At 40.0% G+C, this 22289-nt stretch overlaps 1 long non-coding RNA gene across 1 annotated transcript in view; it reads left to right on the forward strand.

Annotated features, from left to right (window-relative positions):
* LOC102060434 (uncharacterized) overlaps window positions 1-22289 on the forward strand; it is a 338547-nt gene that overhangs the window by 134874 nt on the left and 181384 nt on the right. The window contains exon 8 of the long non-coding RNA XR_003379910.2: window positions 11557-11690. This is a non-coding gene — a long non-coding RNA (uncharacterized LOC102060434). The remainder of the gene's footprint in view (window positions 1-11556; window positions 11691-22289) is intronic.

The following is a 22289-nucleotide window of genomic DNA, read 5'->3' on the forward strand; positions in this document are numbered from 1 at the left end:
TTTTGCTTAGAAATGCTGTGTACATTCTGTGCTTAATGGATTGTTTTTTAGGATGAATTTTAAGGTGGCACGTGATGGAGCTTTGAGTAGTGTTCTGCCTCTTCCTCATCTCTGGCAGTGTTTATGCAGTGCTTGTATTGTGGCCCTGCTTTGAAGGAGACACCTCTTGCTGCTTTTGCACCCCATGGCCCAGCAGCTCTGCCTGGGAGAAAGGAAAGCCCCCAGTGGAGCAGCACAGATGGCATGGAGGGGTGGGGTGTTCTGCTGCAGAGCAGAGGTAGTGTCCAAATATCACTTGCTGGGGACTAAACAGAGGTCAGTGGAATGATTTGGTGCAGCTGAAATGGGAATGAAGCTCCTGTCTTAGCTTCCCCAAGCAGAGTGGCTTCAGCTCTGAGGAGTGATACCTCTTGCTGACTTCTACCCCATCCAGCCGTGGCAAGTGAAAGCAAAACCCTCTTTGTTATTTTCTGTAGTGCTGCTCCACAGAGTGTTAAACAATCCTCCTTAAAATCTGAAAAGACTTTTGCTCTCAGTATGTTAAGTAATAATTTGGCTCTTGTGATGGTGTTCACAGGGGTCTTAGGATGAGGGAAGAGATGAGACTGTCACTTCATGTTTCAGAAGGCTTGATTTATTATTTTATGATATATATTATATTAAAACTATACTAAAATAATAGAAGGAAGGATTTCATCAGAAGGCTAGCTAAGAATAGAAAAAGAAGAAATAATAAAAGCTTGTGTCTTGGCCAGAGTCTGAGCCAGCTGACTGTGATCGGCCATTAATTAGAAACAACCACATGAGACCAATCACAGATGCACCTGTTGCATTCCACAGCAGCAGATAACCATTGTTTACATTTTGTTCCTGAGGCCTCTCAGCTTCTCAGGAGAAAAAATCCTAAGAAAAGGATTTTTCAGAGAATGTGTCTGTGATAGGCTCTCAGTGAGAAGACACCTTTAAGTAAAATTTAAATAAACTAGCTTTCAGCTGGGACATGGTGGCCAAATCTGAGTGCTGGACTTAAGTGTATTTCACTCAATATTTTAGACTTCTTGTTGCCTCAGACAGGCAAACCATGAACAATGTGTTGCCACAGCAACAGGAGTCTGACAATGTTTTGGATACTATTTTCAGCTAAGTGCATGTAAAATAACTGCAATTTTTTTAAAAAGCTGTAATAACCACTTTAAGTGCGTTTCTGCCTGAAGAGAATTTTTGTACTTACATATTCCTGTCCAAGGAGTTAAGAAAATTGTTGTAAAATGCACATTACCAGAATATCTATACTATTTAAATGGTTAAAATGTATCAAAATAATCTTTCAGCAGTCCTCAGTTTTATTTATTCTTTGTCTAATACCATGTAGTTAAAGTAATCTTCATTCATTTTTAGCTACTGATAAAAAGTACAAAAAATGAGAACTGTTAAACATCTTCCATAAAAATTGATTTCTAAACCTCACTTCAGTCACATGTAAGAGAATAAATTGTGTGCCATTTACACAGTGTAATTTGCCAACCATAGCCACTAAGGAAGCAAAATTAGGTCAAGAATACAACATCCTCATTTCTAATCAAACTATTTATTTGAATGTATTAGTTCACTGCAGAGCTGATGATCTCCCTCATGGTTTTGACACCTACAGCTTCTTACAAATGGTGTGGCTACCTTTTTTAAGCTGCAATAAAATTGTCTCTTGCCAGGGAGAGTAAAAAACCGGATTTTTAATATTCTAATATTAAATAAGCCTGAGTTTCTTTGGTGTACTCAAAGTCTTGCTTTATTTTCTATTTCCATTTGGCTGAAGAAGTAGTGAAGTTCAACAATGTACAGTGTTGGCTTTAGGTATGAGCGCCTGTGTCTCGGCAAGAGCACGTGCAGGTACCCAGCAGAAGGTGGTGATGGTGTGAGATCATTTTCCTGCTGGATTTGGAGAGTCTTGTTGGACTGTTGAATGGCCTTCTGGGCTGTTTCATCCAGGTGCTTTACAGTCCAGGTGGGAGTGGGGCAGAGAGGGACTGACTTTCCATATGGTGCTTGATCATCAATGTTATGAGTACGTGTTTAGAGGGTCTAGCATTTTACTTCAATGCATCTTTACAAACCCATCTTTAATGAGGAGATTACTAGAAGGTAAGACCCCAAATTCCTATACATAGGTGGATGAAAACAGAAATGTGTTGGAATCAGGGGTAAATGTCTCCCTGTGAGTATCTGGCCATTTCCATACTCCCATAATCAGAGTTATGGTATTCTGGAGATGTGTGTGCTCAAGTTTGATTTCTTTTGCTACTTCCATGAATCCACCTGTGAGCAAAACAATGAGTATTAAGATGTTTCAGGCAGAAAAATACCTAATTCGTCTACCAGTGATGCTGATACTGAAGCCTTACAGAGTCCAACAGAGATTAGTCTTGTTATTTGACTAATTTTGTAGCTTTGTGGAGTTGAATATTAAGTGCAGCTTACTGCAGGCTATTATAATGTTGAGTTGGACATACTTGAATCATGTCATTGTTGCACAAAGACTACAACTACAGAAATTGCACAAGTCACTTCTTTAGGATATGGTTTGAAAAAAGCAATTAGTGAAGCGAATAAAAGACCATGTCTTCTAGTGAGGAAATTCTATCTTCTGAAGGAAGCATTCCTTAAGAAAAACTGGCAGACAATGATGTCTGTAGAAAGAGAATTAGAGCAAATTGATTTTATTTCTGGGCTTAGGATGACTGCATAGGAGTGCTTTGGGTAAAGTATTCTCTGAGTTGCACAGTGCCTTATGATGATTGTCACTGCAAGACACTAATGCACTTCTTCAAGGAGACGTGTCTTTAAGCTGTGGGAGCTGCTCAGGCTCTCAACAATCACATCTCATTCCTGGAACCTGACAAAATTAAGGAGCAGCATAACACATTATGAGCACTAGTATATACAGAGGGCAGTATTTCTATGCAAGCAGGGACATGGCAAAATTTAATGGTTTTTTCCTTTAGTGTGTCTTTCTGAAATTACTCACTGCTCCTTGGTCACTTAACTTGGACCAAGTTAAGAGGTAGAGCCTTCCTTGGAATGATTGTTGCTCCATATTTCTGTGAATAATCTAACTTGAGGTCTGCGTGTTATTCAAGGTTGATATTGAAGTAATTGCACTGACGTTGGTAGATATGAAAATGGGATGAGTCAAAAGGTCGTTGTAGGTTCATAAATCCATGTTTACTCCAAAGGTAACCCTTTTTAATGGTTACTATTTCCTTTTCTGATCCTTGTGGTGTCCTCTGAATTATCAAGAATAAAACCAAAATAAATAGTGTATCCTTAAGACAGCCATCCTTCAAAAGGACGGAAGCTTTTCCTTTTTGAGGAAGAAAATGCCCAGTTGAAACTTCAAAGGGATAACTGTACAGAACTGATTGAGCTCCTAATGCTTGAAAACACATCAAAGAATCCTGGATTTATAATCTTCATATTTTATTCATGAGTTCCTTAGGAGGAAATGTTTTGGCATCAGTGAATTTGCAAACAAGACACAAAGAGGGAGCATTTAGAAAAGAACCCTATTTTTATGAGGGGTGGGGAAACCTACCATAAGAAAACATCACAATCAATACTGATGTACGGAGAGGAACAGAGTGCCTGACTGGATCAGGAATTAGTTTAGCCTTTAACCACTGAATCCTCGTTTGTAATCCGTGCCTGATGATCAGCAAGTCCTTGCCCATGTGATGAGTCAGCTGGCAAGGCTTCAATGCCCTTTTTTCTACTGCAGAGACAGCCACATCATAAAATGCCTGGTTTTTATGTGTCTTGGCTCCAGTGCTGATTGAGGTTGGAGGCTGAATTTTTGTTTCAACCTGCAGATATTTGTCGACATATCCTTGACCCAGTTCATGATTTCTGACCCCAAATGTATTTGGAATGGCAGGTTGACAGCATTATCAAAAGGTCACCTAGACTAGTCTGCTTTCCAAGGCAGGATGAGCTATTCCTTCTTCCCACCAAGCATGTCAAACCTGTTTAAGATGCTCTGTGGAAAAAAAGGCTGGTCTTCCTAATGCTTCTTAGCTAGCATAGATGCGAGGAAAAAAAATCTTTCTACCTTGAAATGGACTAGATCTGCTACAAGGAAACACTTCACATTCCGCCCACTGTTCACTCAGAGATCATATTTGGTAATTCTAAAATCTTTTAGTGCAGGTAAATGTAATAAAGGGAGGTAATTGAATTTGTTTTAATCCTTTTTGCCCTGAGTCTAGAAGAGCCTGGGCAATTTTCTGGAGCCATGATCCTCAGTTCTATCCCTTCTCTTCCAGGGTATACACAGACATTGTCAGCTGAGGTGGTCAGCCAAGTTTGGCTAGCGTGAGTAATTCCCTGGAAGAAGCTGTCAGAGATCCCTTCTCTCCCTTGCTCAGGGACTTTTATCAATGAGGGTGCTGTTGTTCTCTGAAATGTCTTTTATTGCACACTCCTTCTAGCCAAGAACCTTTAGATCTTTTTTTCCCCTATTTCTTTGTTTAACTTCAATATTCTCCTTTCTTCCCACGCCCAGGTCTTTTCTCCCACAGCAATGTTCTAAAAATATTGAACCAAGAAATTAATGTCTGCTTACTTCCATGTCCCCAAAGAAGAGTGAAAATCAAGATGTAAAAGCAAGCCTTCATGCTTTGTTCTTCCCCATTTTTTCTGCAGCACTGAGAAATTGAGATGTTAATAGGCAGTGCAGCAGGCCAGATATCAGCACAGTACAGAAGGTGCTTGCTGGAAGTATATATGATTTTATGCCTGCATTTTTCTTTTGTAGCTTAATGTGTAAGGAAAGACATTACATTTTTCTGGCAGCGTGGCTGATTGATTGAGAAACTTGACTGGAAATAAAGAGGTCTGGCTTAGAGTGTTCCAGAGATGCTAACCTCCTTTTTTTTATTCTTGCTCTGCTTTCATCTTGCCAGCTTAGCCATGGTCTTTATGCTTTGTCTTTAACACTTGGAGAATGCAGCCTTTCAAAGATTAGAGTCTTTCAAAATTGACTGGAATTTATAAGGCCGGCTATTGTAGTTGTTTGGGAGCTCTAGTACTAATCTTTAATTGTTCCTTTGTAAAATGAAATAAAGGTCTTGTGAATTTAAGAAAGAGGAAGAAAAGGTTAAAATAGGTCACCTGATAGCTGCTAAGAGGGCAATACCTGCTTTCTGTACAAAGAGCTCTGGATAGGAAAATCTTCAGTGAAATCTCTGCCGTCTACCTGGTTAAGGAGAGCTGTTGCTGTTAGCATCACCAAGTGAAATATTGGCCTATACATTCTTATCAAAACAAATATGGTTATTTTACATTCATACAATACTTTGGTATTGATAAATTAATTGCTATCGAAACTCTACTCATTGATAGGGAATGTTTTTGTGTTACCCTGAAGTTTATTAACAGGTGCTTGCTAAGCTTTGTTGCACCTTTTGGTTTGAAGTCACAATTCACTAGTGATTGAATTTGCAGAGGCATAACTTTTACATACGTCTTAACATCTAAAGCTTTTAGTAGAAACCTCAGACCTTGCTGGAATGTTCTAGAGTATCCTCTGTCTGATATTGCCAGTGAAAGTTCTACCTGTAGCTTTCTCACTCTTTTGTAGCACTTCAGCCTAATTCCACTGAGCATGTGTTCACTCTGTTGGGAAATAAAACTTGATGGGTTTAGACATTTGAGTTTTGCTGAGAGGTGCTTAGCCATTCATCTTCTTTATTGTCACTTCTTAGCCCCACCAGCTGAGTTTGGTAACTGAGCATATGGGATAGAAGCTGTGATAGACTATCCTGTCTCTCCCAGCCTGCCTCGTGTCTATCTCATCTACTCCTACTTTTTTGTCTTCTCATCTGCTTTCAGAAGGAGTCAATTGCTTGATGTTACTAAGTACAACAAACTGCAAAATAGTAACTTTGACATACAAAGAGCTGTATCTTCATGATGACCTCCTCTATGAAGAGGCATGACAGCTTTGTTGTCTGAAGCATTCAAGGATTGTTCTGAAATAGTTTAAAACCAAATTTTAAGTTGTCCTTGTATCACCTTTCTTGCAAGCAAAGCAGTCCTCTGAAATTAACTGTGTGGTGTTCATCCCTCATGTGAGGGTCTCCCTCAAAACACTGCACATTGGGAATTGTGCCTAGGAAGATGCACAATACACTTTTTTTTTAATATGTAGACTCTATGTTGGATGTGAAAAGGGCAAAAACAAGAAGAAAAATTAATTATACCTGTGTTACATCCCATGTGTCTATTATGAAGCCACAAGGATGTGATTTCCATAGATTCCTGCAGATAGGGTTGGAATTATGATAGCACTCACTGTGTTACTCAGTGATCTGTCTGGAAGGCAGGTCTTTCCACACCTTGGAAATTACTTCAGGGTTACTCACATGGCATTTTCCATTCCCTTGAAATATACCTTTTTATCCACAATAGAAGTTATTTCACAATAGAAATGTGTATTTTCTAGCCTCATGTTTTTAATGATTGCCTGTCTGGATGCATAGGGAAGCACACCCAACAAGGCTCCTAAACTTATTTTGCTTCAGGAGCTTCTTCCACCACTTCTGACAATTTGTAGGGTTTGATGAATGATTTCAGTGATAGCTGTGGAGGAAAACTTCATTTCTGTAGCACAGCGGATTTCAATGAGAGATCTGATCCAGAATAGATGCAGCTCCTACCCTGGGGGTTAAGTGTAAAAATGAAACCCATGCAACCAACCATTTCCTTGACAACTGCAAACTTTTGATGTGATCTTTTCAGAGCTATTACACTGGGCCAGGATAAGACTATTAAATGGGTCCTAGCATAACACTATCTCTAATCAGAGAAATTGCTATTGCATGGAGGAGCTTCTAGAATATCTTAGAAAATACTTCACCAAATCACTTGGCAGTCCCACTTTACATGAAATCAATGGCACATTTCACTTTTGACTCCTTTCTGTCACAAAACATTACTTCATTTTTGCCTTGGCTCAGAACAGATCCAGCTGGTGCTGGGTAGTAGAGCAAGTGCAATGTTATTCACTGAAGTTTTGTGCTAGGTCAGTTTCTACATAGCCATTTCATGGGAATGGAGTCTCCAAAATACGTGTTGGCTTGGTTCTTCACTTTTTCCCTACTCTTGCTTTCAATTAGAAATACCAATTGTCCATCAGCTGTGAACTCCCTTATGAAATTTAAAGTTGCAATTGTCTGCAAATAGTGAACCTATCCTAGTCCAGCTTTTAAAAGTACTATTTAAGTAGCCAACTAAGTGGATTTAGTATCTATGTCACACTGAAAGGCTTAACTGCTGTATTTTAGTGCTTAAAAATGACTATTTTCCTGTAAAGTCTGTCCATAATGCTAGGAGCCTCAAAAACTTCAGACTACAAATGGTTTAGTTTATTAGATACTAATGTTACTCCTGTAGATGCACTGTTGCATCTTTTGAATGAAGCCAGTATTTGTACCTGGCCAGATATCTAGAGTTGAAAAATCGACCATAAAATTCAATCCACGTTGATATCTAGCCTTCAAAATATTATTTATACAAATTACTTTGACGGCCATAATACATTTGGCTGCAGTCATTCTCTTTATTCCACACTGGATGCCTGCTTCTAAAAGGAAAACCCTGCAGAAGTTCTGCAGGGGAATAGAGAAATAGGAATTAATCCATTGAATAAGGCAAGTTGGAAGGAAGGAACATGAGGATTTCTTGGTACTCTGTAATTAAGTATTTGCAGTCATTATGGGGAATAACTGTTGTAGGCATATTTTGGTTTGAAACTGAATTTCCTCTGTGGGCTTTAGGAAGTACTGGCAGGTTAACACATTTGGGACTTGGTACCAATAAAGTGATAGAGATTGAGGAAGTAATGAAGTGTTGTAACAATTGGAAGCACAATTATGTTTTTAATTACTTTGCACAATGATTTTAAACTACTGGAGCAATCCATGCTTTAACAGCTCTCCCATTTCTATGGGATTAGGTGTTAGGCATGTCTAAAGCAATTTTGCAGTCAAATGTTGCAGGTGTTAATTAATGTGAGAATGATCAAGTTTTGCTTGTGTACTCAGCAGAGGTCTAAACTCATACCAAGACAAATTAGAGAAAGCTAAGTCAAGCTTAGCACAGCCAACTTTACAGCTGCTCATCTGCAGCTCAGGCCCAAGGCATCCAAATTGTATTCTACAACCCAAAGAGCAGTAAAAGGGAGCCACCAGCTCAAACATTGGATTGGATGCATTCATTTTGCTGTCACATGTACTTACATTTCAATGCTTGTGCACTTGGCTTGTGCAGCTTTCTGTCATCATTTTGTTTCTCACTACAGGGCTGCTGAAGAAGCAGGCACTGGGATATTTCAGTTTTTCCCTGATGGTCCCAGCCAGTAACTTAAATACCTGCTTTCAGGTTCACATTTTTCTGGTTAGACTCCCATCTAGAAACATTCTTTTTTACTCCATAAATTATGTCAGCGAGAGACAAAGCTCCTTTCAAGGGAAGACTCTTGAGAACTCCTAACACAGATCTTATCTAAGCAGCATCTGAAGTATTTGCCCATAAGAGAGCTTTTGCATGTAGTTACCTCCTTTTTTAAGCAAAAATCAACAAGAAGAGGAAATTGGTAGTTGGGTCAGTTGCTCTTCCTATGTGAACTAAGTGCTTGTGTGGAAGAGAGAAAGAAAGATATGTTCAATGTATGAAGGAAGAGTAGTATATCTTCAGTAAAAATGCTAGCAGTTTATGAAACCTGGCCTTCCTCCTGATGTGTTTCAGAGGGGTTAAAGGCTGAAGGAGAATACTTCCCTAACATATTAAAGAGGGGAACTTTTAATTCTGACGAATTTGAGAGGATTATGGATGCTGTGAGTGATTGGCTGATGGCCTTTCATGGAATTAAATATCCATCAAATCGAGGCTGCTGTGTTGCTTCCAGAGGGATTTCAGGGAAGAGATTTCTAGCACCACAATTTGTCCAGTGATCCATCCATGTAAAATCTGAGTAACCAGATTTCAAAAAGAGACTTTTTGTTATCCTCTTATTCTTAGAAATCAGGAGAAAATACAATTTTATCTCAAGTTAAAGGAGAATGATGGTATTAGAAGAGCCCTGAGAATTAGCCTGGGAAGCTTTTCCCAGGGTCTGAGGGATGGCTGTGGAGCCACCTATGCTGATCAAAGGACAGGCTGTCTGGTGGGAAGAGCAGAGCTGAGCCCACAATGCCTTCTCCCTAGCTGATGTGGTGACTCACTATCTGCAGCTTAGCAAACTGAAATGGCTCAGTGCAGGCTTGGAGGAGGACCAGTGCTGGCACAGGGAAAGTGCAGGGCCACAGTTTATGATGGACAAAACCAAAAAATCAGGAATGTGACTGCAAGTGATTAGATCAGCCCAGGCTAACTTGGAATCAGAGGTTTGATTTTTCCTAATTTTTTTCAGTGTTTTGACCGATTCCATGCCTTGTACATTCCCCAGAGATTTTCCTCCCTGTCCTGGTGGGCCTCCTGTTTTTCAGGCAGCACCACATGGCTCTGGCTGAGCTGCATTGCTGGTACTTTCCACGTCCTCAGAGTATGTATGCCCTGCCAAACTGCACTGAAGTTACAAGTTGTTTGGCTAAACCTACTTCCAAAACTGAAAAAAAGCATCCTCAAAGCCATGGTTTTTTCTAAGCTTTGGGTCTCAGAGGTGGCACATATGGAGGAGAGTAGTATGGAATTAACAGAAGTCTGTTGCTGGGTCTTCAGTCAGGTTCACAGGAGCTGCCTTGAAGGGGTGCAGCACCAATGGAGATTTTCCTGCATAAGGTTTTAGACACATAGTTGGAGTTCCCATCCTTGTTACTTCGGCATGTTCTCTGCCAAGCTTCAGTAATCCAAATCCCTGTTCAGCTGGGGTCTTGAGGGCTTACACTGTCCTTACTTACATGACCAAGAATCACATCAGTGGTGGTTTACAGCTCCCAGCAATTCAGATAGCAGTCCAAGGTGGATATGGAATAAATAAATCATGGGCTTGGGGAAAAAATAGGTGCATGGATGCATTTCAGGTGTTACTTGTGTTGCAGTTAGAGAACCAGTTGTTAACTGCTAGTAGAATTGTGGAATTGTAGAATCCTGCAATTGTAGAATCATAGAATTGTGGAATTGTAGCATCACAGACTCTTAGAGTGGTTTGTGTGGAAGGAACATTAGAGATCATCTAGTTTCAACCCCCTGCCATGGACTGGGATGTCTCCTGCCAGCCCAGATTTGCTGTTTGCCATGTGGGACTGCAGGCCTTTGCTGAGGCTTGGGTAATGACAGTCTGACCTGAGAGATGGTGAGCCCTTGAAACTCCCTTTGTCCAAAGGTGGGATTTGTAATGGATGGCCATTCCCAACTACCTGCTGTGGTTGTGGAGGTGACCCCAAGGTTGTGGGTAGAATGGTTGCCTGATCAGGGTGTTCAACTCCTCTGATAGTGCAAAGAGAAGTGTGCGAGTCAATGACTATCACCAAAATGATGCAGATTCTTTTGGGGTATGGCAAGATTTGGCTTAGTTTGTGGATTTCACAGCAGCTTTGCCCAGGTCCCTACATGCAGCATGTGGCAATGGCCTGTGCCAGTGAACGTGTCAGTCTGTGGTTTGTTTCTGCAACCTTTTCCAATGAACGTATGACTGTTAGCTTTCAATTTACATGATTTAAATGTGATATATACACAAATGCTTTGCACTGTGCTCTTTCCTAAAGGAGGCTCAAGATGGTCTGTAAGGATTCTTGACTGTAACTCACATGTGAAATATGTACATATGGGACAAAATTAAACAATAGACCCTCTCTTCCTGGCAAAAAAAAAGTACACGTACCTAACATGTACCTAATTAAATGCTGAAAAATCTGTATTACTGTAATGCAAACTCCATAATAAAATTCTTGGTCTTCAGCCTCACTGAAGAAACATATACAGAAAATTAGCTCTACCTTTTATTTTATGATACTATTTCTTTGTTAAATTCCATTGTTATGAGGCTTATTTTTCTACCAGTAAAGTAATAATGACATAAAGGTTCTTGTGAAACACTGTCTCAGGTAAACATCATTTACTCCCTCAAAAGAGATGCTGTGGTTTATTTTAATGGAGCAACATCTGCTCATTCAGAATTGAGTTCCCTGAAAAACAATTAATAAAAATATTGCCACTAAATATGCCTGACATATTTTTTATAATAATAACATAAACCTGTATAACTGGGGAAAACAGGAACAAAATCAGTGCTTTTGTCTGCTTCCCCCTTTCCCCCACCCTGAGAGTCTCTTAACAAAGAACTTCACTAGATAGTTTTTTTTTTTTGGTCTGAATGCCTAAACACTGATAATTCATTTTGCTGGGAAGACTTGATATGTTCTAAAGAGCAATGACTGTGGGAAGATCTCTCATTGTGTGATGATATGGAGTCAATAATCCAAAAGCATTGTACTAAGATGCTGCAGAGCCTGAGTACACAGAAGAAAGTCCTAATGCATGCTTTTTTATCTTGTTCCTCACCAGCAAAATTCCCTAGCCAAGAGAGAAGGTCACTGATCCTCCATCAGTCAGCGCACAACAGATTCTCATTCTTTAGAGTGGATTTTGAGATTTGCAAATAGAAATTAAATCCCTCAAATTGTCATAGGAAAAGAATGGTGAGTGTTGCCACTTGTGGCATTTTTTTGCTATTTTGGTTCTTTTTTTTTTTTTTTTTTTTTATAAAAATAATAAATTGCATTGCTCTCATCTTGGACATCACTTGGTAGGGTGTTCTTAAGTCTGGTTACCATTTATCCTGTAACTTTACTCCTGGACATTGATTGCAAAGACATGCTAACAAGCTGATGGTAGAATGTTGTAGGAAATATGTTTTTGGAAACAATTGAGTATATTCATCTCATCCAATGATCTTAGAACATATTTTGTCTGTTGACAATTAAGGAGAATTACAAATTGGACTGTTCTGTGTTTTTTAATTTCTCTATGGGCTTCTGCTGTTAAAGGGAAGACTGGGTGGCTGCTTTAATGTCCCTCTATTTTTAATTTATCTGGCTGTGATTACTACTTTCAGTGACACCTTTTCCCATTATATTTACATGTCACTTCACCTAGGACTGACAGCATCTCTACAAAGGTCACTCTCTAAAAGACCATGCTGAAATTTAGCTTCCCTAGAAGCATCTTTACTGAAAGGGAGAGAAGTGGTGATATTTGCAGGGGTGACAGGTGGAAAGCTTTTTTTATTCCATTATGAAGGAAAAAGGCTTTCAAACAGTTGACGCTGCACAACTGTTAACAATGCAGACTATTAAAGGGATAGCAATCAGCCTACACACCAGACACACAGATTGAATTCTTGCTGCTTGTCATGTAACCAGAGATAAGAGTATTTTCCAGTGACTCTGATAAAATAAATGCTGTCATAATGATTCTGAGCGAGACTCATCCAGATGTTGCAGGCTTCTTGCTGTGGTATTTATTCATAAATCTTGTTAAAATATAATCAGAGAAAGCATGTCTCAATTAAAGCCATCAAAACTCTGCAACAATGTTCGTGCAAATGCAATAATAATTCTAATGTGTTGACACAAAATTTGTGCAGTATGTTACTGGCATATTTGAGCCTACTGATTAGAGCTCACTAATTAATACAAAACTAGTTTCTTACAAGTGAAAGAGGACATGTAAGTTCCTCTGTACATGAAGGATTATCATTATGCCCTATTTGCCTGTGTGCATATGACTGCTGGGACTTCCACAATGCTTAACATTCTTAAAGATTTTCATATTTATTAACTTGTACATGTGCTCATAACTTGCTTCCCCCACTCAGTCTATACAATTGTTAACTGGTTCTGGTGCATGATATAATTTCATTCAAGAGTTTTGTTGTGTAAAATAATTAGAGAAGCATATGTAGATGAAACAGAGTTTTTGTGAACAGTTTAGAGGACAAAACAACTTGCATAAACTAGGGTATCACCACTCTTCTTTCAAACACTTGACTGCAGCCATAGCAGCCTGCTTTTCATTTCCCTCTGGTGAGCTGTATTTAAAGAAGCAAAAAATACTTTAATTCCACTTTTCCTTCTAAATAATCTGCTGCCCTGCTGTAGGAATACCACTCAGTTACCACTGGGAGAGGATGGTTCTGAGCTGATGATTCTGTTAGGATGTGATCACGCCATGACAGATTTAACTGTGAAGCTTTAAGACTACTTGTGAATGCCAAAAGGAAACAACTTAGCTTGAAAATTGTAACATCATGTGTCAAATATAATTTGGAAGCAGAAAGAGCGCAGGGATAATTCTTGACGTTTAGACTCAATGTTAAAGCTGGATGAGCTTTTTGGGGACTGAAGTGCTGCAACAAAAGTCTTGAGGATACTTACAAGTTAAGGCATGACTGGCCAAATGTATCTTAGCAAGTTCAGGAGCATTCAGAGTAGCTGGATGGAGGGAGGCTAAGCACACTTGGTAATTTGACATGCAGTGGCTTGCTGTTCCCTAGTAACTTGTTTGTGACTGACACTGTGGTGAGACAAGTTAGGACTCCTGCTAAAAATTTGTAGCAAGCCTGATAGAAACAAATTCTCACACTGCAGGACAGAAACCACAATGCTGAGGCTTGTAAGCTGCAAATTGATTCTATAAGGCCCAACTGTGCAAGCCCGATGGCTTTATCTTTCAATAACATTGCACACTGTTGCAAATGGTTCCCTGGGATTCAGATATGTTCTGATTGCCTCGCCCTGTACCAGAGGGCTTTCCCATCAATCTCTGACCACTGGCAGGCAACTCCTCCTCTCCTGTCACTGCACAGCTAATATTTTCACACTTGGGGGAAATGTGCCGGAGAGGTGTGCTGCTGTTGAACTAATACCTGACTTTAAGCATGTTTACATCCTGTCTTGATTCTGGCCAGGCATCAGAAAATTCCCTTTGAGTTAGACTGGGGAAGGTGAAACTGAAAATAAAAAGACATAAAACATGCCCAAACCCTCCAAATTACAAACTAAATCCAAGTTGCAAATTATAGGGGAAGGAATGAAAGAAAACTGCACTTGATATAAATTCACTGATCTACAAAGTCTCTCTTCATGTACTCAGGGGAGTTCATTTAGAGCTTCCTCATGAGAGATTTTCCTCCCACATGCCCTACATCTCAGACTGTTTATGCAGAGAGGTCCTAGAAGAGAGTCTCAGGTATTACACCTGATGACTCGCAGCCCTCCATGGGTTCCCTTCAGTTACCCCATTTTCCCTTCCAAAATACATTTACCTTTGAGTTATTCAGGGAATGTATTTTTAGCTTCTGCTGCTAAAAGGATTCTTTCACTTTTTGAAGGTACAGGTGTTACTTTTGCAGACTGGATGACGTTTCCTGTACTGGACTGGCCTGGGGTCATTCCTTAACTCTGAGGGTTATTTTCATCTCCCTTACTCCCACAGTGAGCCAATTTGTATGCTTCAGTGTGGAGTGCCTCCATCCACTAACCCTGACTTTCTTCATGCACAAGCTGATGTAAAATGTATGTAGCTCATTTTTTTCTTTTGAGAGCAGATGCTTTAGGTGAAAAATAGGCTTGGAGTGATTGACTCTTCAAATCAGTCTTGGGTATTCTAACACACAGCATTGAGCTACCTAGGTTTCTTTGTCTTTGCAAACCACACTGCAGGGCAGGAAAGTGCTATTCTCTGCGTTATTCCTAGCAAGCCAGAGCACAAAGAGGCTAAGAAAAAATTCTTCCAAGTATTTCAACAATCAGTATTTTTTTAAGTGACCTTCTGTGGCTGAATCAGTGTGCAGGCCACAAGTCTCCCACTGAATACCACAAGTACCCAAAACAGTCTTTACATCGTAAGTTCTGTGTTTCCCAGGGCAGTTCTCATTCCACATGGGCACAGAATGAGCAGCTGTCTGTGCCTTCTAGACATTTCTCTGCCTGTATTTTAAAAGTCCAAGAAGAGATTGAAGGGGTTGGAGAAGCTTGTGTTCAAAAGTTATTGATTAACAGACAGCCCAGTACCTAGTCCGTGTGTTGGGGATGTGGGGAGATGAAGGTTTGATGTCCAGCTCTGCTTAAAACATTCAAAACCTTTCAGCATTTCAAGCAGAATAAGAAAGAGACTGGCAGCTCAGGTACTTTATGGTGGGAATAACTCTCCCACAACTTTAATCTCTCTCAAAACATTTGAGCTTATGTTGGAGCATGGATGGATGCTTTGGGAGGAGGTGGAAGATGCCCCATATGAACTGCTGTGTTTGCCATCTTACAGTCCTAAGACTTTGATGTCTGGATAACATTAGTGTGACATTTGTTGATGTCTAAGTTACCTCATCCATTTGGTTGGATTATATATCTAGCTTGTTCTTAATATCTTGGGGTGTGGTACTGTTTCCCATTTTCATACTGAAGAGTTATTTGCAAACCTATCAAGATTCTGCTGGTTAAAAGCTATAAACTGTAATTTCATAATCCTTTATTGTCTCAAAGTGTGTATCTGAGGAAGCAAAATAGTATTGATGCATTGTCTAATGGATCTACAGCAAACATTGCTCCTCTGTGCAGGGCAATCGAAGGACTGTGGCCCAAAAAAAAACACAAGTAATAGCTGAAATGTAATCATCACCAGCAAGAGAATGATTTTATGACAGGAATTACTAAAGAGAGAAAAAAAATGTTTTGGACAGAACAAATACTTCCTGAAGGATGGATGCATGGCTTTGTGCCTATCGTTGAGAAAGTTCAGGTTAAGTTTGCTGAGGGGGATATTTCTGCGAAATCTCTCTTGATGAAAGTCAGGTCCTTAATTTAAAAAGGCTGTCATACTGTCTGCAATCTATTTATCAAAGTAGGATGGAAGACAGTTCTCTTCAAATTTATAGCATCGTCAGCTTGTAAATGTATAAGTAAACTGAAGTAGAAAGTGTTGTGTTGTTTTAAAAACTGATTACTTTCTGGAAAAGACCTCTGTCTCTGTTTGCTTGTCTCATTATTGTGACAGCATTTCTCTGATAGCTTGCTGCTGCCAGTCCTTGTTAGACAGGCAAACACATAGGTGCTCTGTGGGAGCTGCTGTGTTGTCCTCTGGATGGACTTTGTCCTCTGTCTTCCCAATTTCCTTGTGGTGGACTACTGAGCATTGGGAAACTCTTGATTTCAAAGGTGAAAGTCTTGTAATTATGACTTCAGTCTTCATCTTTCAGAGAAGCCCTACTGTCTTAATCTATCCCAAGGTGGGGGTCTATGTGCACTAACGTTTGGATGCTTAAATAATCCAAACTACTGGCTGAAATCCTCTTTAAAATCACTGAACTGCCTTTGGAGAATGATCTGTCTGGTTCTATCACAGTGGTTGTCAGGTGACAGGCTCAGGTGTTTAAACTTAAGTGAAAGCAATGTCGCCTATTTTACTAAGATCTTACTGGAAAGAGTTCTGGACAGGCATTGAGAACCAAATGTTTAGAGGAGCTCAGCTCTTGAGTTAGGCACTCAAATGAGGTCAGTTTTTCACTTTTGTTTCTCTCCATGTAAACTAGAAGGAGCTCAGCAGAGCTGCAAAGTGAAGTTTTGTGATTTCAGTTCAATATCAAAAATAAAGCAATGTCAAAAGTACAGCAATGACAAAAGGATCTGAATGTCTCAGGAAATTGCAGCATTTTAGCACCATTGATCTCAAGTCAGGGAAAGAGTTGAAATGCATCAACAGAAAGTTCACAGAGCACAGGGGTCTTTTACTTCATTATTTTGCAGTGATAACAGAATATTTCAGCATTTATAAATTGTACTCTTGATTTTGTTAATCTCTTAGGGGCTGCAGGACTCATATGGAGGGGCAGTTCCAGAGTATCCTGTGCCTCTTTATCCTCCATTTCTCCCAGCCAAGATTAGCAGACAGTGCTCAAAACTCCTGTTTGTCTGTGGTCCTTTCCTCTGTTCTATTCAAAAAACAAAAACAGAACTGGACCTTTCAGAGTATGAGAACAACCACTGTGACAAAGAGGATAAGAGAAGGTGCTCAATTTAATGTGTATTTAGTGCCTAGTACCCAAGCTAGGTGGGATGAACTGTAGTTACAAATAAATTATTGCTGGTGTTTTTGTGAAAAGTTTGGAAGCTTCTCATAGCACCTGATTTTTATTATGCTGCTCTCTGAATGTTTGACTCATGGCCTGACTTACACAAGCACATTGTGTGTTCTTTTTTTAAAGCAAACAAGCCTGTTTTGTTCTATACAAAAACAAAATTATATACAAAATCTGCATCAATACAGTAAAAAAGCAAAGAATGCGAAGTGAATCCAACCTTTAACCCCTGGCAACCACCTTTCAAAAGAGATTTGATTCTTACACACACACACAGGAGTTTGGAGAATTCTTCAGCTCCAGGTTGGTTTTTGAGGGCTGTGAATCCCACCAAACCTCACCAGAGATGGGCCATGTTCATAGCAGCCCTTCCTTCACACATGCAGATGTCCTCAGCAGAAAGCTGCTGCACTAAAAAGCAGGGTACAGGATTGTTGGCACCTAGGAGAGGTGTGTGCTGCTAGGGGGAAGCAGCCACTGAGGAGAGTGAGGACATGAAATTTGGAGTGAACGTCTCTAGTCAGCATGGGAAGGGCTGGCAAAACCTGCCACTCAGGACCAGTTTTTCCACAGGATCTTTGGCTCCTTGGAAATGTTGCATTTAGGAGAAGCTGAAGCCAGAAAGGGCTTTGGCCAGAAAAGTGAGATGCTGTTGCTTTTCCCCCACACACACCATCAGCAGCTTGATATGCTGAATTTGCTGTGTGCAAGGCCACAGCGCAACAATAATTGTTTTCCTAATTACATGACAAGCTAGAACCTTTAAAAGGGGAAATAGATGCTTAGATACTGGGTATAGCACAAGGTCTTGGTTCTAGCTTTTTCAAGTAGAAGAAAATAAACATTTGCTCCCATATAAAGCAATGTTTTAAATCCATGCACACTACATATAATTCCTTTGCATCAGTGGATATGTAAATTGTATTAGCCTATGAATTTTCAGTTTGGGGGGGCTGTCTATTAAGGTGATTTAGCTAATAACTTTAAATTATTTTTCACATCAGTGGCTTGGGGTTTCCCACAAGGTATTTCTATTTGATTTTGTGTTGTTTCCTTGAGTATTAATAAAAATTGATTTAGGCAATAAACTTGTTGGTGGCAACCCAATAAATAAGAGAGACCTTGTGAAGTGGTATTGAAATAGGAGACTTATTGTAAATTGCCTGAGCAACAACTTTCCCCTTCAGGTGCCAAAGCATCAACAAGTAGCACTAATTTATGTGCAGTAGCCATACTGCTGTAAGGTAAAGACAGGCTGTTTTGTCTTGCAAAAAATCCAATAAGATCTTGTCCCTTCTAAGAAACTGCTTTGGCACAAGTCTGTCATTCAACTGCTTGTCAGCTGTTTCTGAATTTATGTTAGACAAGTGAGTTCTGGGAAACTGAGATGCTGCACTTTTCCTCCCCTTCTTTCTTAGAGAAAGGCATGATGAAAGGGGGAAAGAGCACCGTGACAAGTTATGGCCAAAAGAGCTGCAGTACCCCAAAAATTGTGTTTAAATGATAAGGTACTGTGTACTTCCTTTGATCTAGAGGTCCTGAATCTCTCAGAATCACACCTGAAAGAAAAAAAAATTGAAATACAAATAAACAATTAGACAGTGATGTTTTCACCTGAAGTTCTGACTCTTCCCAGAGTGTCTTTTTCATGAAATGCTGCATTAAAATGTTGGCTTAGTCCAAATCAGAGGCCTTTGCTATGAAGGTCAAAGCAAAAGGATTGGCCATGTTGCAAAGGGTCTGGAATGAGTACAGGACTGGCTTTCAGAAGAGTGGGTAGCAGGCCCATCCTGCTTTCTCATTCTCAGATGGTGTGCTGTTATCTAGTCAAGGAAAATTCTGGTGAGGACTTCCAGTGAGATTATCAGTGACATTTAGCAAATATTTACAGCTGGTTTTGAAGACAAGAAAGGACAAAGAGACTTTTTTTTTAAGTGAGGGATTTAAGCCACTGGTTTTTTATTCCAAATGGCACGTCTTTGGAAATTGTTCATTCCTGATGTGTGGAGTTTGTCTTTCTTCAGCAGTTTTATGCTTCATAATTATTTTCTCCCATGGAAAATGATGGATTATTTATAAGATTAAGCCAAAAGGGTGTTTTTCCTGTTTGTCCTGGATTCTGCTGGGACAGAGGTAATTTTCTCCCTGGTAGCTGGTACAGTGCTGTGTTTGGGATTTAGTATGAGAATAACATAGATGACACACTGAAGTTTTGGTTGTTGCTTGGCAGTGCTTACCCCAAGCCAAGGGCTCTGCAGTTTCCCATGCTCTGCCAGTGAGCAGGTGTACAAGAAGTTGGGAAGGAACATATCCAGGACAGCTGACCTGAACTATCCATAGGGATATTCCACCATGCTCACTGTATAAATTGGAAGCAGTTGGCCAGTGTTTCTACCTCACTGTTGGGGTCAAGCTGTCCTGGATGTCCTGGATTGATCAGCAGGTGGTGAGCATCTGTACTGTGCATAACTTTTGTTTCTTTAGCTTTATTTCTCTCTCTCCTTTACCTATCTCCACTATTATTATAATTGTTATTATTATTACTATTATTATTACTATTATTATTATTATTATTATTATCGTCATTTCAATTACCAAACAGTGCTTGTCTAAACCCACCTGCTTTAGCCTCTTTTTTTTTACCTCCACCAGAGTGGAGGAAGACAAGCAAGTGGATGTGTGATATTCAGTTGTTGGCTGTGATCAAACCATGACACTGCTGAAACTCTGATAGGAATAATGCCTAGTTTTCTACTGATCCTAGATGTGACAAAAATGAAAGTTAGTGCTGCTCTTTGAGGGAGCTGGTCTATTGAATCAAAAGTCCTGCAGGTTCTTTGAAAATACCTGCCAAAATTGCTTCAAAAAGTATTTACATGGTGTGTGTATCAGTGGTTTGCACCCATGAATGAGATCACTAGTTAAACCATTAAAAATAGCTCTGTTGCCAGGAGAGATATGTTTTTATATTCAATAACAGTTTAAACTTTTTAACATTTGCTTTCAAATTCCTAAGACCACTCTTGTAGTGCTCTGAGACATATCCATGAAGTGCTGCCCACCCTTTTGGGGGGCTAGTCCTGTTCAGGATGACTCACCAGGTGTTAGGTTTCTATGATGCATAATAGAAAATATTAATTTTGAGGTAGGGTTATAGGTCTGGCAGGAATTTTGCAGTTTGTATCACAACTGTGTGAAAGCATGGGTCCTAAGAGGATGTCATCCCTTTGGAAGAAGGAATGCAGAGCAGAACCTGTGCCTAGCTCTGGACATCAGCTGGACATCTTAGAGCAGCATCAGTGCTGCAAAGAGTACAAGAGGAGAGGCTGCTCTGGAGGGAGTGGGGAGTTAGGAGCTGTTTGCAGCCCTGCACTATCAGAGCAGAGGAGGAAGAGCTTACCCCAGTGGCAGACACAATTTCCAGCCATGTCAACCAAGCTCTGACTACAAAGAGACTGGGAATCTGTGATCTGAGGCTTACACAGCCTTAATGTAACAAGCCTAGTGGAAAGTCTACAGCCATGGATGTGGCCTGTGGTGCTGGATGTTAGAGAATATTTAGAGCCATAAATATTTCATTGGAGTCAGAATCCACAATGGAGTAGCCTGGACAAGGGAGCATTTCTAAAATGAAAAGAGAAGACATAAGGTAAAGATGAAAAGGGAAAAAAAATGTATTTTTAAAAATGAGGTAAAGGGAACAAGTGGATCTGTCTAATGATGAAAGCACAAAGGACTTCAGAGCTCTGTGGGCTTGGCTTGAGAGGCAGAGAGAACAACAGGATTTAAGAATGCCGTAGCCTAGCAAAGGCTTTAGATCCATTTTTACTTGGGAGAGACTTTTCTGTTTTCTGGCATGGAAAAGACGTGACGGTGAGTTATTACACAAGTTTAGCAACACTGACTTGGTGGGACCTGTAATGGCTTGTGGGGAAGGGCAGCGGGGAAAGAGTGAGAAAGCTCTGCAATTAGCAGTGCCCTGTATGTGAAGATTCTTGTCTAGTGATGACCCTGCCCCATTTTCAGCTGCAGCTCTCATATCAAATAAAACAGAGTTGAAAAATGAAACATCCAGTAATAAAGATCTTTTTGTCCTCCTTATCTTGATCCTGGAAGTGACAATCAGCTTTTGGGAAACTGTTAAGGAAGAACCATTTTGGTTTTGGACTGTTTCTCAATGTATTGCTGAGTGTCTAGAGTTGTATGTAGCTTAGAGTAAAATAATTCTTTTGAAAAAAATTACACTGGGTGTAGTTTTACATCTCTTTGAGGCTGTTTTTGTTGTGGTGCCTGGTCATAAAACAGATTCTTACCATCTGAGAAGGGATATTTTCCCAACGTGGTTTTTACCTGTAGAAGATCCTGGTTTCTGATGGTGAGGGGAGAACAGGTGCATGTGCTTAGGGTATGCAGTGGCCAACTGTGGTAGTCTGAATGTAGCAGTGTGTCACACTGAGAAGGGTTGGTGGGGGACAGCCTGTGCTCTTGGTGCTGGATTTCCAGAGGTTTTGCCTTTAGTAAGGAGAGGATGAATTGTGAAGCTGAATTTCACATCTTTTATCTGAGTGGAGCACATATAATTAATCTTTGCATCTCGACCCGTCCTATCCATCTGCAGTCTTGTATGTGCAGGGCAATATCTTCCTTTATAGTAAGAAAATGTTACCCATTTGTACTTAGGGGAAAAGAGTGAGAAACATGCAGACTGTGTGAAGAAATGTAATTAAAGCCTTGCCATTTGGTAAATTGGAAAGGCAAAATTCTCCCTGTCTCCTTCTGGACAGTCCCAGATATTGGTTACCCTTTACCCCTGCTTTCCCCCAATACAGGACTGACAGGAGGAAGATTTCAGCCTCCTCTTAAACTGGTCATGCCTTTGCACTTCTTTATAGTAATTGCATCAGTGAACATCCTGCCAGCCCCAGTGTTTAAGTTCAGGGTGTGAGGAAGTGTCTTCCTAGTCAGCAATATCTAGATGAAAGATTTTGAGGATGTCAGTTTGCACAAAGTATTTTCTAGGAGAAAATTAGGAAAGGTTCTGTTCAGTTGAAGTTCACCAAACTCCTCCTGGCCATTTCAAAAGAAACTTTTTGAGTCCCCCCCAAGCCCTTTTATAACTGTTTTCCTTCATGCCTTAAAGAGTATTTCTAAACTGGTTTTGTAC

Source organism: Zonotrichia albicollis, chromosome 5 (genome assembly GCF_047830755.1).
Source record: "Zonotrichia albicollis isolate bZonAlb1 chromosome 5, bZonAlb1.hap1, whole genome shotgun sequence".
NCBI classification, from domain to species: Eukaryota; Metazoa; Chordata; class Aves; order Passeriformes; family Passerellidae; genus Zonotrichia; species Zonotrichia albicollis.